Below are 17,950 nucleotides of genomic sequence, written 5' to 3' on the forward strand. Positions count from 1 at the left end.
CAGACAGAGACTCCTCCATATTTATAAACTTCCCAAGGATGAGACTCAGCTTAGAGTTCTACGAATTTTATCAGTCCTCACTCATGGACTCATGAACCCCTGTCTAGAGTTCTGCAACTTGTGAATCAGTCAGTTCAGTCGCTCAGTCGTGTCCGACTCTTCGACCCCATGGACCGCAGCACGCCAGGCCTCCCTGTCCATCACCAACTCCCAGAGCCTACCCAAACTCAAGTCCATTAAGTCAGTGATGCCATCCAACCGTCTCACCCTCTGTCGTCCCTTTCTCCTCCCGCCTTCAATCTTCCCCAGCATCAGGAATATCTACCCTCAATTACTGAAGTAAGCTGTGTTTAGGGTGAAAATACCCTTTCCCTTGCCAACTCCAAACCATGTGTCTTGCTTTCTCACAACCAGTCATGAGGTCAGCAGGTTCAACCTAACCTAACCTATCTAACACAAGCATTAGGGAGTATTTTGCAAGTGGCCATGCTTTGGATCTTGTATGTTAAACCCAGGGTCTGAGGTTTGTTAAATCAACACAGTCACAATAAAATATGTGAGAGCCGTAATTCCCATGGGGAAAGAAACAATGGTTAGTGTACATCAGAGGCTCTGCCTGCTTTCAGAACCTCACACACAGTTAAATAATGTCTTTGTGCCTCTTGGGTTTTTTCCATCTTCATAAACAAGGACCAAACAAAGGACCTCCTTGATGATAACTAAAGGGGGGAAATTTTCAGAAAACCAACGCTATTTGTACAACGATCATCCTAAATTAACATTTATTCTGTGCTGGCCAAAGTCCAGGCACTTATTGTCCTGAGCTCTTACCAGGCATTAAGCAGCCCATCCAGTCATCAGACAGTCCTGCCCCACGCGCCCTTCCCTTGGCACCCACGGGGGATGGGGCCCCAGGGGCCCTGTTGATGCTAAGATTCAGTGATGCCGAAGCCTCTCGTATGAACACCTGCTAAGTGAACAAGTGCGCTTCCCAGATTGCTCAGGGGTAAGGAATCTGCCTGCAACACAGGAGAGCTGGATTCAATGTCTGGGTCGGGAAGACCCCCGGGAGGAGGAAATGGCAACCCACTCCAATATTCTTACCTGGGAAATCCCATGGACAGAGGAGCCTGGTGGGCTACAGTCCATGGGGTCACAAAGAGTCAGACACGACTGAGCAACTAAACAACAATAGCAAAGTGAATAAGCAGACCCTCCACATCTGCAGACTCCACCAAAGTGCAAGTCGTAGTCGCTCAGTTGTGTCCGACTCTCTGCAGCCCCCTGGACAGCACGTAGCAGTCCACGTGCAGTACTCCAAGTAGCTCGTCCACGGTCCACCATATGAGACGCGTCAGAGCCGGGAGCCCAACACAGGCTTTCTCCCCAAAGCTGGTGTCCGTGACCACCCCCCAGTTAGAGCACACGGTAGCATGAACTTGCCGGCAGTCCTGTCTTGGTGAATTGGATTGAATTAGCTTATCTCACATCGCTACAAATGCACCGAGGTTGGGGTCTCGGTGTAAGTCACATTTTTTGAAAGTGTAATCCAGCGAAGTTCCTGGGCGAGTTCTTTTATTCTCCTTCCTTCTCCGGCCCTGAATTTCTCACCTCTTGGGAACTGGTACTATTTTAGCAGACATGGGGTGAAACTGAAGGGAAAAAAAGACAAATGTAAAGAGTACCTTCCAGGAGAATCATAGCATCATTAAAATGCCTACAAGGTGGAAAAGGAGTCTAAACACACTTATTACACACAAATTACACAGCAATTCATCTGAGGCATTAGATTTTGCAGCAACGTTAGCATGTTTCAAATACTCTCCACTTTGGGCCTCTCCTTTTCAGCCCTTCTTCCGTTTTTAACAGCAAAGGTATTTTATGCTTTTGTTTCAGGGGATGATATACAGAAGGAAGCAAAGGGGGAAAAACATAGTATTTTCCTGGCTCTACTGTTTTAAAAGCTTTGGATGGCAGGAGCCTGGAAGGGCCTCAGCTTTGACACAATACTTCTTGGAAAACGTCCTGAATCAGAGGAAAGCTAGGTAGGAACTGTGCAGACAGAAAAAGGAAGTCCCCCAGAGACAAGCGCAGGCCAACAAAGGACGACCAAGTTGGACGGCAGAGGTCTCATCCAGGACCCTGGTAACCAGATTAAAGAGGAGACACGCCCACGGGACGTTTATCTCCCCAAATTTAAATACAATCCTGGAGCAGATAAAGAAAAAAAAAATTAACTGAGGTTAAGTGCTTTCCACTCTGGTGCAATAAGGGTTGGAAACAGAAGTTAGACTGCATTTCAAAAATCGATTGGAAGCTGTTTCTCCTGTATGCTCGGGCTTCTGGGCTAAGATTCGAGTCACACCTACAGCAGCTCAAGAACTGGGTACAAACCAGCGCACACTCCTGGCTGGCTGCTGTCCCCGAGGGCTCTCAGGGAAGGAGCGAAGGAAGAGGCTACAGGCCAGAAGTCAGGGAAATTTCTGGACAGCCGAAGGGACGGGCCACACTTCCCTGCCAAGTCAGCTCGGGTGAAAGGACAACGTGTCTCTTTATAGATGTCCCACAGCAGGAACGGCAAGCGGTTTCGAAACACTTCTTCTCAGGGAAAGGGCCAAGATGTTACATAAAGTTAAAAACCAGTGTGCAGCCCAAACCCCAAGACGAGCGAGCGCTGAACCCTCTCTGAAGGCGCGGGGAGCCCTGCTGCCCTGCACGGGTAACCTCCACCTCGGTGCTCTGCAGAGTCCAGGCCACGGCTCGCTTTCCTCCTTAAGAGGAGCTAGACAGGCTTCCTTTTGAGTCCAGAAAACGATGGGAGAAATCCATAGAAATGCAGGTGCTAAATCTAGCTCCCCTCTGATCGCCAAACATCCCACAAGTGTATCCAATTTCCCACGTGCTTTTGACTCAATCAATGGCTTGGAGACGGCGCAAGGACAGAAGGGACAGCAGAGGTGCCTCCCGCAGTGACGGAAGATTCTGGGTCCTGACATGCCAAGAGTGTTCCAGGGATCCACAGGAACCGCGTCACCCAGCAGCTTGTTAGAAATGGACGGTGGACCACACCCCAGGGCGGAGCACAGAGGGTTTTTATAGCAGGAAAATATTCTATATGATATTATAATGATAGGTACATGTCATTATATCTGCCGGCGATGTGGGAGCCCTGGGTTGAATCCCTGGGTCAGCTTGAAGGAGGACGCGGCAATCCACTCCAGTATTCTTGCCTGGAGAATCCCGTGGATTCTCCACGGGATTGCAACTACAGTCCACGGGGTTCACAAAGAGTCGGACATGACTGAGCAACTAGCACACACACACACATGTCATTATAAATCTGTCCAAACGCATAGGATGTTCAACATCAAGAGTGAACCCAGGGACTTCCCCAGTGGTCCAGTGAGGAAGCCCCCTGCTTCCACTGCAGGGGTCACAGGTTCAGTCCCTGGTCGGGCACCTAAGATCCTGCATAGCAAGTGGCACGGCCAAAAGACTTTTTCTGAAAAAGACAGTGAACACAACGGTGAATGAGGGATTTGGAGGGATTGTCCCACTCTGGTGAATGATATGGATCTCGGTGGGCGGGGTGGGGGCTGACTGAGTATGGAGAGGTGGGGGAGGGGAGGAAGGGGAGGGGGTATACGAGAAAACTCTCTGCCTTCCTCTCAACTTTGTTTTAAACCTAAACTTCTCTAAAAATACTGTTGTTAGTGTTGTTTAGTCACCAAGTTGTGGCTGACTTTATTTTTCTGGGCTCCAAAATCACTTCAGATGGTGATTGCAGCCATGAAATTAAAAGATGCTTACTCCTTGGAAAGAAAGTTATGACCAACCTAGACAGCATATTAAAAAGCAGAGACATTACTTTGCCAACAAAGGTCCATCTAGTCAAGGCTATGGTTTTTCCAGTGATCATGGATGTGAGAGTTGGACTATAAAGAAAGCTGAGCACCGAAGAATTGATGCTTTTAATCTGTGGTGTTGGAGAAGACTCTTGAGAGTCACTTGGACTGCAAGGAGATCCAACCAGTCCATCCAAAAGGAGATCAGTCCTGGGTGTTCGTTGGTAGGACTGATGGTAGGACTTTTGAAGCTGAAACTCCAATACTTTGGCCACCTGATGCAAAGAGCTGACTCATTTGAAAAGACCCTGATGCTGGGAAAGACTGAAGGCAGGAGGAGAAGGGGACAACAGAGGGTGAGCTGGCTGGATGGCATCACCGACTCGATGGACATGGGTTTGGGTGGACTCTGGGAGTTGGTGATGGACAGGGAGGCCTGGCGTGCTGCAGTTCACGGGGTCCCAAAGAGTCAGACACGACTGAGCAACTGAACTGAACGGAACTGTGTCTGATTCTTTGCGACCCCATGGACTGTAACCCGCCAGGGTCTTCTGTCCATGAGATTCTCCAGGCAAGAACACTGGAGTGGGCTGCCATTCCCTCCTCCAGGGGCTCTTCCTGTTTCATCTCCTGCTTTGGCAGGCGGTTGCCTTACCCTGAGCCACAGGGTCCACTCTAAACGGTGGGGAGCTCAGTCAGTTCTATGAAGGAAAGTTCACACCACTGTTTCTCAAACTTCGTTCATTCTAGAAACATTCGCTCTTTTTTAAAAAACCATTTCCATATACAACCCTTACACATTATTTTAATTAGTCAATTTACAATGAATTTGGTTTCTTCAGAAGCCACCTTCTAGTCAATAAGTAAGACCAATGAAATCAGAAATCTGATGCTCTAAATTGTGTTTTTTTTCCTAATCCACTTTAACGGGAAACCATAACTATGGAAATTAAAAAGTCACACCTGCATGAAAATGTGACTTAGAACTCCAGAAAGTCCCTTCATTCCTACATTTGCATCTTATTAGCTCTCAGTGGCAGCTCTGTTTGGACATTGAATCTCTTCACCCAAGTGGCGGGAGCAAAACTTCTTGGCTCGTGCAGGTCAGCCAGGGACCAGAGCTGAGGATCGACTGGCCCGAAGTGATGCGCCTGCCGCAAGGCGGGAGGACTAGAGCGCGGCTCCTCTCCGCAGCAGGGCTGAGCGTCACACCCCGCTGCAAGCCCCCGCCGCTCCGGGACTTGGGTCTCCTTCCTGCAGCTTATGGAACCCCTCCCTTCATGTCGGGAGTCGGCGGGTCTCTACTGCAGAGCGAGGAGTCACTGTTTCTAAGTGTCAAGGCTTTCACTTTGCAGCTTTCTGACATCCAAGGGGCCCGATTTCTTTCAGAGCCGCTCATCAGAGTTTCTTTTCACGGAACCAAAGCCGCGTCTTGCTCTGCCTGCCATGCTGCTTGTCACAGAGCAGATTTCAAAGGCTGAGCTTCCCAGGCCAAATTCCACCCTCCTTAAACATGTTTTTTAAAAACAGCTCCTACAAAAGGAATGTGTGAGCAAGCTCCGTGAGCGACAGCCTCTGGCCCAGTTATTTCTTCTCAAAGTTTTTTCTCTGTGACTTTCCTAGCGATATTCTAGTGATTCTTGGCAATAATAATTCACGGCTGAGGAACAAGGGTAAATTAGCAGTGCCTTTCTGCTCTGCTCTATGGCAAGCGTGAGAACATCCTTGCACACTATATTGTCAATTCTCAGTTCAACTCTGGAAATATGTTTTGAGGGTCCCAGACAAACCACAGGTGTTAAATGCTTCCAGGTCACAAGACTTCCATGTGACATACTGCAGTCCTCACAGAAGAGGGATGTGTCTTTTCCACCCAACAAAAAAGTTGTCAACTTGTATTTTCTAAATCATGTGTCCTCTCTGGGGGCAAAGTTGGTTCTTGGAGGCGAAGATATCTTGGCTGTGAGAGTGGTATGTGGCCCTTCTTAGCTCACCTCAACCCAACAAAATCTTCTTCCCCCTAGAATTTAATTTCTCTCATCAGAGTGAAATTTAACTTTAATCAATTTAAGTAGTTCATTGAATTTAAAATTCAAGTTTTAATTTTTTTTTCCTTAGGGGCAGTGATAACAGCGGGGTGGGGGGAGGTTGAGAAACACTGAAAATGCAATGAAATTGTATTTTAATTGTACTTCTCCTCTGACCTAGAAATTCTTCTGTTTTCCTCCTAGAGAAAAGTGTCCCAAAAGAAGCATTTACACGGAATTGCTGACAGCACCATCTTTTTTAATAGTGGATAAACCTGAATGTCCATCAGTTGAAAATGGTTAAAAAAAAAAAGTACATCTGTATTTTGAGATACTATGTACAAGTGCTCCTTGGAAGGAAAGCTAGGATAAACCTACACAGAGGATTAAAAAGCAGAGACATCACTTGGCCAACAAAGGTCCGTCTAGTCAAAGCTATGGTTTTCCCAGTGATCATGTACGGATGTGAGGGTTGGACCCTAAAGAAGGCCAAGCACTAAAGAATTGATGCTTTTGAACTGTGGTGTTGGAGAAGAGTCTTGAGAGTCCTTTGAACTGCAAGGATATCAAACCAGTCCATCCTAAAGGAGATCAATTCTAAATATTCATTGGAAGGACTGATGCTGAAGCTGAAGCTCCAGTACTTTGGACACCTGATGCAAAGAACTGACTCATTGGAAAAGACCCTGATGCTGGGAAAGATTGAAGGTGGGAGGAGAAGGGGACGACAGAGGATGAGATGGTTGGATGGCGTCACCGACTCAAAGGACATGAATTTGAGTAGACTCCTGGAGGCAGTGAAGGACAGGGAATCTTGGCGTGCTTCTAGTTCCTGGGCTCACAAAGAGTCGGACACAACTTAGCGACTGAACAACAACAAAGGACACAGTGGCATTTTCTGTTCCTCCTAAAAGTAAATAAAACGCTCCCAATAAAATTATGGCACAAAGTTTACTTATCACTTTGAATTTTTTGTCTACTTATTGAAAAAGCTGCTTTAGACATCAGCAATTATTTATCACAGATTCCTCACGTGTCTTAATGAGAAAGAAAATATAAGAGATATAAAATGTTCAGAGTCTGAATGATCTAAATCGTTTTTCAATTCAAGTCAGCAACCATCACATTTCTCCAAAATCACCCTTCAAGCAACCAACGATTCTCCTCCAGGATTTTCTTTTAATGCTGAAACCCGTTCTGCAGCTTTTGACGTTGGCGCTTTCTTGATCAGCAACAATCCATCACAACAACCTTTCATGTCTTTGAAATTTTCTTCATCCAGTCTGTGGAACTTCACAATTTCTCCTGCCTTCAATCACATAGCTTAGCATGGGATAAAAAAAGAAAAAAAGCCCCCTTGTGTGCATTTCCAAAATAAATAAATAAATAACAGCTTTATCGACTTAGGAATCCCTTCCTTAGGTCTCATGAAGCAGTCATCATCTGGCAAGAAAAAAAAAAACATGGAACTGTGATCATTTCTCTCATGATTAAAACTTGCTTCACAAATATCCAATTTATGCACAAACTGGCAATAATTGCAAGATGCATCCTTGATTTCAGAGATGTTAAAATATGGACAATATACATCCTAGAATTGATGACATAAAGTGCCCTATTTGGGGCTTCCTAGGTGGTGCATTTGTAAAGAATCCACCTGCCAATGCAGAAGACACGAGAGACTCGGGTTCGATTCCTGAGTCAGGAGTATCCCTTGGAGTAGGAAATGGCAACCCACTCCAGTATTCTCACCTGGAGAATTCCATGGACAGAGGAGCCTGGATACGTTAAGTGTCCTATTTGAGCTTCCCAGCAGCCCTGTGAAGCAATTACTGTGTTTACAGATGAAGAGCTGAAATGAAACTAGTGAAAAGAACTCTCCCAAGGTCACAGAGCCACTGAGCTAACACAGATACTCAACTTCAGAATCTTCTGACGCTATACCCAGAGCACATGATCTCCACACTCTGGCCTCTCAAGTCAGTAGAGTCATGGTCATCCCTGGCACCATTATCAACACGACGGTCACTGTCACCTCATCAGTCATCTTAGGCGTGGTCCTCCCCATCAGTGTCACGGTGAGGCAGACAGGAACTGGGCCTCTTTGTTGCACTGCTTGCACCTGGACGAACGTCTCCCTCAGCAACAAAACGCAAAGTAACATGAAAGCGTTACTTGGCTCAGTCATGTCCAACTCTTTGTGACCCCGTGGATTGTAGCCCACCAGGCTCCTCTGTCCATGGAGTTCTCCAGGCAAGAAGTTGGAGTGGGTTGTCATTGCTTTCTCCAGGGGAACTTCCTGACCCAGGGATCAAACCCTGGTCTGCACTGCAGGCAGATTCTTTACCATCTGAACCACCAAGGGACTGAAAATATTAATGCATGCATGCATTTGTAGTTGGGGCAAATGCTGGACAATGAGATACAAAGAGACCAAGAAGTCCAGCTGCCACTTCTAAAGAGCCAGGAGCGAAAGCAGAGTGCCCCCTGCACACGACACCACGTTAGGGGTGGGCAACCCCCCTAAGCCTGCCCTCCGTCCTGATTCCTGGACACCTCTCTACCCTCACCTCAGGTAAGAAGCAGCTCAGCCCGCCTGAGTGGGCAAGGAAAACTGTTACTTGTTCTTGCTCCTTCCTGCGGCAGCAAGGGCCCTGGAAAGCCTTGCCTGAATCTCCTGTCCAGCCTCTTATCAATTTCTATTGATTAAGGAGGCCAAGAACCCCGGTCGGTAATGACAGTAATCAGCAGCAATGTCGTCATCATCATAGCTAATATTTACTGAGCAACTATTTACCAGGTGATAGGTTCTATGCTGAAGTTAGCATGGTTTATAACTACCCTATAGATACGTGTATTATAACCTCATTCTACAAGCACTGATAGTAAGACTCAACAGGATCAAGTAACTTGTTTAACATTATTCATCTGAGGCCCAAATTCACGCCCTGGCCCTCTGACTGTAGATACCACACTCATAACCACTAAGGATTAAGTAAACGGCACAGCAAACTGTAGGCACTCAATAAGTGATACATATATTTGTGCCCAGTCCAGTGACTGGTATGTGGGAAATAAGCAATTATGACAACAGTAGGGGCTTTCCTGGTGGCCCAGTGGTAAAGAATTCGCCTGCAGTGCAGGAGACCCGGCTTCAATCCCTGGGCTGGGAAGATCCCCTGGAGGAGGGCAAGGCAACCCACTCCAGTGTTCCTGCCTGGAAAACCCCACAGAGCCTGGCGTGCTAGTCCACGGGGTCACACAGAGGCGGACACGACCGAGGAACTAACACCAAGAGCCTGCCACTCCCAGACGACGCGATTTGGGGTCAGCCGTAAGCAGGATGAAGACAGGAGTGATGTCTAACATCCTTACCGCGTGTCTCTCGTCCCCAGGGCGGGACTCACCCCATAGCGTTGTTCTCCCCTACGTGTGAGTCTTTGCTCACTTCTAACTCCCTGTTACAAAAGCACAACCTTTGCCACCTGTCAAGCTCAACATAAACACACCCAAACTCACTGCCTTCTCCTCGCTTGCTCCTCCTTCTTCTCAGAAGGCCCTTTAACTGCCTTGTGTTCTTCAGTAGCCCAGGGGCACCCTCCACTATGGTTTCCAGCTCTGACCACTCTCCTGAATTCTGCCAGAGTCAGCCTCTTCCCCAGGCCTCCCTTCATCCTGGCCCATCCTACACACTGCTTCCCAGAAATGTGCAGAGTTGGAAAAGTCTGACTCCGTACGGATCTGCTTCTCTTACTTTCGCCTTTGTGCTCCGCTGCCTGGGCTGAGTCACGCTGACTCGGCACCTTCTGTACAAGGATGCTGCCCGTGGCCTGAGATATATAGGACAGCCAGTTCCCAAGGCTCTGACCTTTAAGGGCGCAACACTTTTCCATTCACACAGAGATAAAGAGTCGCAGAACAGAAAATAACATTTGTCTTGCTGGAGGTTGATGGGAAGATCTAGACCTGACCTAGGTAGACAGCTCCAAGAACAAAGGACTCCAGCGCCAAGAAATCTGCCCCAACCAACCCCACGCCCCTTCTCACCTAGCCTTTAAAAATGCCTTCCTGAGACCCTGTGGGGAGTCTGGGCTTGGGGGCAGGAGCCAGTCTCCTTGCATGGCCCTGCTATAAACCTTTCTCTGCTTCCAACTCTGATGTTCCGTTTGTTTTGACCTCCTGTGTCGGGCACGTGAATTTGTGTTCAGTAACAAAACCCATCTATTCACTCCGCTGCTTAAAAACTCGCCATGGCTCCTTACGTCCCGTCTAATAAAGACCAGATGCCTTAACGAAGCTTGTGAAGGCCCCTTCCAGCCCCTTCCAACCTCAGGTTCTCCCGTCTGTCACCCTGTACCTAAGAGCACCTGCCCTGCGCTCTTGTGTCCATGGGTCTGTCCACACCCCACGCTGCTTCTGTCTCATGCGAGGTCACAAGGCGCTCAAACCCCGGCATACGTGTTATTTATCTTTATACCTGCCTGGGCCGCTGCCCACAACACGAGTGCCTGGTTTGGGGAGGGTACTTAACGCAGAGCCCACAGGAAGGACATCTACTAGAGTCATACTCAGGGCTCTCTCTCCCCACCTCGCGACTCCGCCCCAGGGAAGGAGAAAATGACCTGGCTGATTCATGAGTTTGGCAAAAGGACCTGAATTTGCTCGGCTCACATCCCTTCCTCCATCCTCCCTTTGAGGAACCAGCCGCTTATACGTAACCTGTATTCAAGCTGAATTCTCTTTTCTTCTTGGCCATCCAGAAAGTTTATTCAGGCAGGATCATCCCAGCAGAGAAGACTTCCACTTTGGGGGGAGGATGTAAGTGTGAACCAGGGGTGTGTAAACAAACCTACCAGCCAGATTAACTCCTGCCCTCTGACAGAGGGCTCTGTGAGTAAGAAAGGTGATATTTTTATCTCCATCTGTCTGCCTCTTACATCAATTTTTCAGCTCTTTCCAATTAAGGCAGGTTAGAGGGATGTTATATTTTAGGTTGTCTTAAGACCTAGTGTCTTGTACAGACAACGTGTATCTCATATGTGTCCTTGATTTAACTGACTTGAATTCTATCCCAAAGACTTATTTTCAGCTTTCTTATCCTGAGTGAGATTGAGCAAACAAAGCCTTACTTTAAATAGTACAACAGCAACATGGCATCTTTCAGCTGAGGAAACTGAAACATTTGGGGTTTGAGAAACATCACTTGTCACTTCACAAATAGCAGGCGGTTGGGAAAAGCCAAAAATGGATTTTCCATGTCAAATTTCTCTTCATCTATAAATCCTTCCCTTCTTAGAGAAATTTATAGGTTTCTGGCTTCCTTTTCCCTTTGGCCATCAAATTTAATTTCCCAGGAGTTTTTTTTTTTTTTCTCTCTCTTTTTAGTTTTCTACTGGAAACGTAAAATTTTCCTGATTCTTGATGTTCCATATCTTCTAGCTTATTCCTTCCTTCCACCTCCACTCTCTTCTTTTATTCCTCTATAAATTCTAGAGATGACCAGACCTCCTGCTTCTCTAAGATCCATGCTGAGCCTTTGGATTTAACATCTCAAAACATCTGTCAACATTTTTCATCCTTCTCTCCAGCCTCTGATTACACACATGCGTGTCTCTCTCCAAAGTGAGCTTTTGACTTCTACCTTCCGTTGACACCAGGAGACCCCCTTTCCTCCATTCCTGTTACATCCGTTCTGTTTCTTTCTCTCCCCTGGCTCCTTCCCACCTGCCTTTAAACATACCCAGATCCCCTCATTTGGAAAAACCTCTCATTTTTCACTTTGCTCCATGCCCACCTCTAGCTGCTTCCCTCTGTTCCATTCACTATCGAGGCTCTAAAAACATCATCACACAGGTTCTACCTGTATTTCCACATCACTGTAATGCTCCACGATTCCATGACCTTTGGCTTCCAACCCAAGTGTTCAATGGAAAGAATTACTCTTAAAGTTCACCAACAGTTTCTCTAGTGACACATTCTTCGGTCTTCACTCCGTCCTTATTCTTCTTGATTTCTTTGCTTCTTTCAGCACTGATGGCCACTTTCTACCCTACCACCACCACCAGCTTATTTACCTGTCTTTTCGTCTTGGTCTCATGTTCTCTCAAAACGGTGATCCAGCCCTGAGTCCTGATAAACTTGACAGCAAGCATTCCTGGCGGCATTGTCACTTGACCTAACAGAACAAGCTGTTCAACCCAGTCATGGAGAACTCTTCCCATCTGACAGTGAGTGGTGCGGGGGTGAGCAGGTAGGCCACTTCTGACCCATGATAAAGGGAAGACCTCTCAGGAGCTCAGGGAAACATTTTCCTTCCTGTTGGAGAGAGGCCCAAGGAGAAAAGCACTTTTTCCTGCCCGTCCCTTTTTTCTTGGGATGTTGTCACAGAAGAACATGAAATCCTGAGCTGTGCCACCTTGTCACCAAGAAGGAAGGTCAAGCCAAGACTGTGTCTGACATCAAGGGAAGCTTCCAAGTCAACGCTGTAACTTCGGACATGTTTGAGTAAAAATAGGTCTAGATGTAAGTAATAAGTATTGGCTGTATATCTATTACTTGCAGCCAAATACACTGAAACATTCTTCCAAAACTCTCTGCCTCATCCATTCTCAGAGAACACATTGTGATGTCTATGCTGATGTCATCAAAATCCTTATCTCCAAATGTCTCTCCCACCCCCGACTCCCCAGGTCCTAGATGTTTCCCCCTCGGATTCTCACACCATCAGCTTAAAGCGGCATGTTCAAATCCAGACTGGTCAGTTTCCCCCTAAAGTCAGCCAATCTTTAGTCACCTTCATGAAGACTAAGAAGCCCCTTGAGCTTTAATAGAAGAATGTGCAGTTCAAACTAGCTAGTTGTGGTGGGGGGCGGGGTCAATGTGCAGACACGACAGACAGAATTTAATGTTCCTGTCTTAATGAGGCTTATCTCTGGGTGTGCTTGGAATTTCATGATGGATAAGGGTATAAAGGCATGGATGACGCACAGGATACCCAGCAGGAAGTGGCCAAACATAAAGCTGAAATGAAGACCATCAGGAGACCACGAGAGATGCCTTCCTAAAGAGCTAGGCTTCGGTAGCGTAGATTGTGTCCGATTTTAAGCTGTGGAACAGCATGATCAGATTTACATTTTGCAGAAATAGCTTCAGCGACAGCATGAAGAATGGATCAGAAGATGAAAGCCTGAGATACCGGAGCTCTCAGGGCGGTTAAGCAAGCCAAGCAGCAGTTGCCAAGATCCCTTCTTAGCTAAGGTAGCCCTGCCAACGACAGAGCAAAGCGTGGTGAGAATCCCCCCGACACGGGACGCCTCCATCAGGCACTCCTGGCTCTGGAGCGCTCCGATGGGCTCAGACTATCAGAGCTGCCTTGCGGTCAGATGGCCCCCTCTGCCCAGGAAACCTTGTGCACTTAGCCTCTGCGTCCCAGAGAACACAGCTGACACCACGTACATGAGTTAACACTTATTATTTGATTTGGTTAAATAAGCATTTAATAAGCATTAAAGAGGTGAGAGGCTGGTAATTTCCTCAACGAATCAAAACTACCTAATACAGCGATTCTTACTCAAAACAATTCACTTTCTATTAATTAATGTGCTCAGCCCTCCCTGGGTTTTTACTTCTCTTAACTTAGAATATAACCATATTCCATCAATATTCCCTCTAAAATATCATCCATTTCTGTTGTTCTACTTTGTTCTTAATATTTACCTTGCAATATTACACAGGAGAAATAAACAGGGATGAATGAACAAATCATGGTGAAAAGAATTCATTCAAGCCCCTCTGTGTATGTCATTACTGATTATTTTCCAGATTCAACTATATTTGATATAAACCACAATCATTCAACACATAACTCCACATGGCAAAAGCTCTGTATAGTGAGATGAACATACAAGGGTTATATTATGTCTGTTCCCAGGACATCATGGTCAGAAGCATTGCCAATAGAAGTAATTGAAAAGATTCTTGTTTCTGAGAATCAAACCGTTCAGTTAACAAAGACAGAGATTCATTTTCTTTCTTCCTTTTACGCCAGTCATCATTGATCCCAGATTAATCTTCCAAGAAAAGCACATAGAACTACAAATATGTTGGCATTTCCTTCTTGCAAGAAAAACAACAAAGTAGATAAAAATCTGCTTTCTCAGATTCTAGAGAGCCAGTACTATATTACTGGTATCCTATTCATCTTTCAGGGGTCAGCAACCCTACCAACCATGGACCTAATCTGGCCCACCACTTGCTTTTATAAATAAAGTTTTATTGAAACACAGAGATGTACTTAGTTTATGTATTGTCCCTGGTTGCTTTCCTACTTCAATGACAGTGTTGAATCACTGCAACGAAGACCATCAAGCCACAAAGCCTAAAACAGTTATTATCTGGCCCTTAACAACAACAATAAAAATTGCCCTAGTTAAAACAGCATGGTATTTTCTCACATATTGGGTATTTGTTCACTCATCATCTTTCATTCATAACATTTTAACTGACATCTTAACATCACTGCTAATGTGTCAACCTGAAATTAGCAATGATTTTTGAAGATCACAATGAATGCTCTCCTTTACTTTTGATTAATAGGTGATCATTATTTTTCAATGAACCGAATTTTTTAAAAATCTACCACCCAGAAGCTATTTAGAATTTTGAGTATTGCACGCAATATTTATTCATGTTTTAGTCTAGCTTTAAACTTTAAGCTTTAAAACAAAAAAAGATTAATCTCCAAATGAGGCTGGAAATATAACCATAGCCTTAAGAAAAATTAAAAGATAATTATGCCCTAGCTACCATGTTTTCCTTTCTTTCCTTTTGGAAAGATTGCCTCTCTAAATAAAAGATGCCTGCCTTTTAAAATGCCTTTCATCCCTGGATCTTTTGACGTCACAGACCTTCTTATTTTAATGGAGCAGCATCTTCCTAGGAACTTATCAATGAATCATAGCCTGAGAATGAAGAGGAAAAGGAGGAGGTCTGCCCTGAAAGAAAGTGATACAGGGAGGTTCCAGCCTTGATTCTGTGCTCTAGGCAGTGAGGGCTGTGCAGGCCACAAGTCTGTTCAATAAAGGCTTACAGAACAAGAGCTGTGAGCTGGATCTTACACCAAGGAATTGTCTTCAAGACACCAAACCTTTCAGTCTTTTTCTACTTCTACATACAAATATATGCAAAAATATATTTTAGTGGGTAATAATGTATAAGTTGCAATTATTACATCTTTTTACCTAATAATATAGACACATTTTCATGAAAATAAATAAATAGAGGAGCTTCCCTGACGGCTCAGTGGTTAACGACTCTGCCTGGCGATGCAGGAGACACGGGCTCAATTCCTGATCCTGGAAGATCCCACATACTGCGGAGCAACTAAGTCTGAGCGCCGCAACTACTTGAGCCCGCGCTCTAGAGCTTGGAAGTCTCAGCTGCTGAAGCCCTGGAGCCGGAGCCTCAGCAGGAGACGTCCACACGGTGAGAAGCCCGTGCACCGCAGGAGAGGGCAGCCCCCGCTTGCTACAACCAGAGAAAAGCCTGCATAGCAACAAAGGCCCAGCACAGCCAGAAATAAATAAAATTATTAAAAAATAAATACAAATAGAGCTTTATCTTATAGATGAACCATCATTTTGCTTACCCAGTTCTCAATTTTGGAACACTGAGTTTATTTCCTTTTTTCTTCCCTATATAGCAGCAATGACCATTCTCTACCTAAACACTCATGTACACCTTTGATGATTTCCTTAAATTTTTTAAAATGGAATGGAGAGGCCAAAGTCTGTGCCGATTGTCAATTTCTTGTCTCCGTTCCAAATCTATTCCTCTTCCCCCTGCTTTGTGAAACCAGAGCGGGACCCTGTACACGCTTCTCCCCCGCCAGTTGGCAGCACGTGGGGTTTATCAACAGAGGCTGTTGGAGAAACCCCGCCAGGCAGAGGTGGTGGGAAGACCACGGGCCCCTGCGCACGGCGGCTGTGAAGTGAGGGGCCACAGGTGAGGCTGGCGGGGACGCCCGGCCGAGACGCGGAGAGCCGGAGCAGGAGCAGAAGGGACCGCGCACTTCCAGGAGGGAGGCGGAGCGACTTGGGCAGAGCCTGAGGATGGTGAGGCCCACGGCCCCGTCCCGCCCCTGGGACTTCTCTCTGCCCGCAGCCTCTGCCACACTCAGTGTCTCACCGCCACCGGCGGTTTGCCCTTGACCTTTATGCGGCAGAGGAAAACCTGTTTAGACAGTTTCTACTTGAGTTAGGAATATTGCTTCCTGAATGGAGCTCAGACAAAACGGGTGTAGAAGAAGGGAAGTCATAAGACTGGTGATGGCTCCGCGCCCACACCCTTTGCCGGCCCGGAAACGCAAACCACGCTTCCTCCTCGTTGTTACCGACGCAATGCCGACGGGTGCCCGACTCCTTCATCCCTCCCCGGGAGGCCTAGTTAGGCACATCCAAAGCTTCTTAGAAACTGGAGACCTGCTCAAATTTGATTGCAAAAAAGAAAGTGGCTCCAAAGACCCCAAAATCCCGCCAGCATCCTCAGCTGAGCAGAGCAGCTGGCGATGGGATCATCCGGGCACCCCTCGCGTGGACGCGGCACTGTAGGCCACCACGTGGCATTGCTGATGACGGTCCTTTTCTGGCGTCTTCCTTCTCAGTACTTTCCTGCCTTCGTGCCTCTCATGAACAGTCTCCAACCTTCCCTAGTGTATGACAGGAACCAAGAAGCAATTGTATTTCTGGCAAACATCTCTCACACTCACCACGTGCTGGGGGCTGTTCAAAGCGGGTTATATACTTAAAGTCCCTTAGTGAAAGTGAAAGCCGCTCAGTCGTGTCCGACTCTTTGCGATCCCGTGGGGTATACAGTCCATGGGATTCTCCGGGCCAGAACACTGGAGTGGGTAGCCTTTCCCTTCTCCAGGGCATCTTCCCAACCCAGGGATCTTACCCTGGTCTCCTGCATTGCAGGCTGATTTTTTACGACCTGAGCCGCCAGGGAAGCCCAACCCTATGGAGTAAGCTCTATTATTAGGTTCATTTACAGATGATGGGGCTGGCAGAGGCCAAAGGGATCTCCCACCAAGCCACAGGGGGAGGAAATCGAGTCTGACCCACAAGCCCAACTGCGGCTGAGAGTTCTGACTCCAGGAGGGCAGGAGGGGGTTAAAGAGCCAAGTTCACAGAAGGGGGACGTTCTGTGCCTGGGCGGGCAGCTCCTGGCAATGATGCCTCTTCATACCCAGGAAGGGGTTGAGGTGGGGGATGCTGCCTCCGCCGTCAGACCAGCACGTCTCCATCCCACCAGCTCATTAAACGGAGGAGCCAGGAGTTCAGGGCCGGGCAACCACCTCGCCCTCCTTCTTCCTCAAAGGAAAAACGGGGTGGGAAGGGGTGTGAATGACCTCACAGGATACCAGGGGAAAGCCTAACACAGTCCTTCAGTGATTCATTTGGGCGGACCCGCTTTCGCACCCAGCTGAGCACGAAGTTCGGAGTGGGGTCAGCGGCAGGGCCGGCTCCTTCGCGGGAGGACACATTCCCGCTCGGTAGACGCGGACACACCGGGAATTGGGCTCCATCCAGACAGGAAGTCGGCAAGATTCTAGGTAGAACCGGCGCCTTCTTTTCAAAGGTCAAACTTTTTCCCTAGCTGAGCGCGGCTGTTCCCTGAGCGCCTACTACGCGCCAAGCGCCGGACACGCGGTCCTTCCGGATCTGGACGGGGCTCTGCGGGAAGACGCAGAGAGCGAAAGGGCCACACGCGCGCGCACACACACACACGCACGCACACACACACACACACACACACACACGCACACACACACACACACACACACACACACACACCTGGTAGATCTTAAAGGGGAAGGCTTTCAGGGAGCTGTCTTCTTTCTAGGAAATAAATACGAAAATCGAAGGTCTCGCGCGCAGCTTCGGAGCCCCCTCGAGCGCCTGGCTGAGTCCCGAGCGGGACCCGCGCGCGTCCCGGGCGAGAGGCCGGCGCGCGGCGGCCGGGCGACCAGGTGGCCGGGCAGGGCCGGAAGAGGGCCGGGAGTCGGCGGGCGGGCGGCGC

The 17,950-nt window shown here is 47.5% G+C and overlaps 2 long non-coding RNA genes across 3 annotated transcripts; one reads left to right on the forward strand and one right to left on the reverse strand.

Annotated features, from left to right (window-relative positions):
- Nucleotides 1–2,322: 2,322 nt before the first annotated feature.
- On the forward strand, nucleotides 2,323–14,399 carry LOC110126188 (uncharacterized). 2 transcript variants are annotated; one of them, XR_002310345.2, is made up of 4 exons: nucleotides 2,323–3,561; nucleotides 6,077–12,628; nucleotides 13,013–13,159; nucleotides 13,920–14,399. It is a non-coding gene; the product is annotated as an uncharacterized lncRNA (long non-coding RNA). The 2 variants fall into 2 exon arrangements; XR_011492529.1 differs by having other exon boundaries at nucleotides 13,013–14,399.
- On the reverse strand, nucleotides 6,805–17,915 carry LOC110126189 (uncharacterized). Its single transcript, XR_011492530.1, has 2 exons — nucleotides 17,725–17,915; nucleotides 6,805–7,315 (listed from the first exon to the last, which is right to left on the reverse strand). It is a non-coding gene; the product is annotated as an uncharacterized lncRNA (long non-coding RNA).
- Between the last annotated feature and the right edge of the window lie 35 nt (nucleotides 17,916–17,950).

The sequence above is a fragment of the Odocoileus virginianus genome, chromosome 17, assembly GCF_023699985.2.
Source record: "Odocoileus virginianus isolate 20LAN1187 ecotype Illinois chromosome 17, Ovbor_1.2, whole genome shotgun sequence".
NCBI classification, from domain to species: domain Eukaryota; kingdom Metazoa; phylum Chordata; class Mammalia; order Artiodactyla; family Cervidae; genus Odocoileus; species Odocoileus virginianus.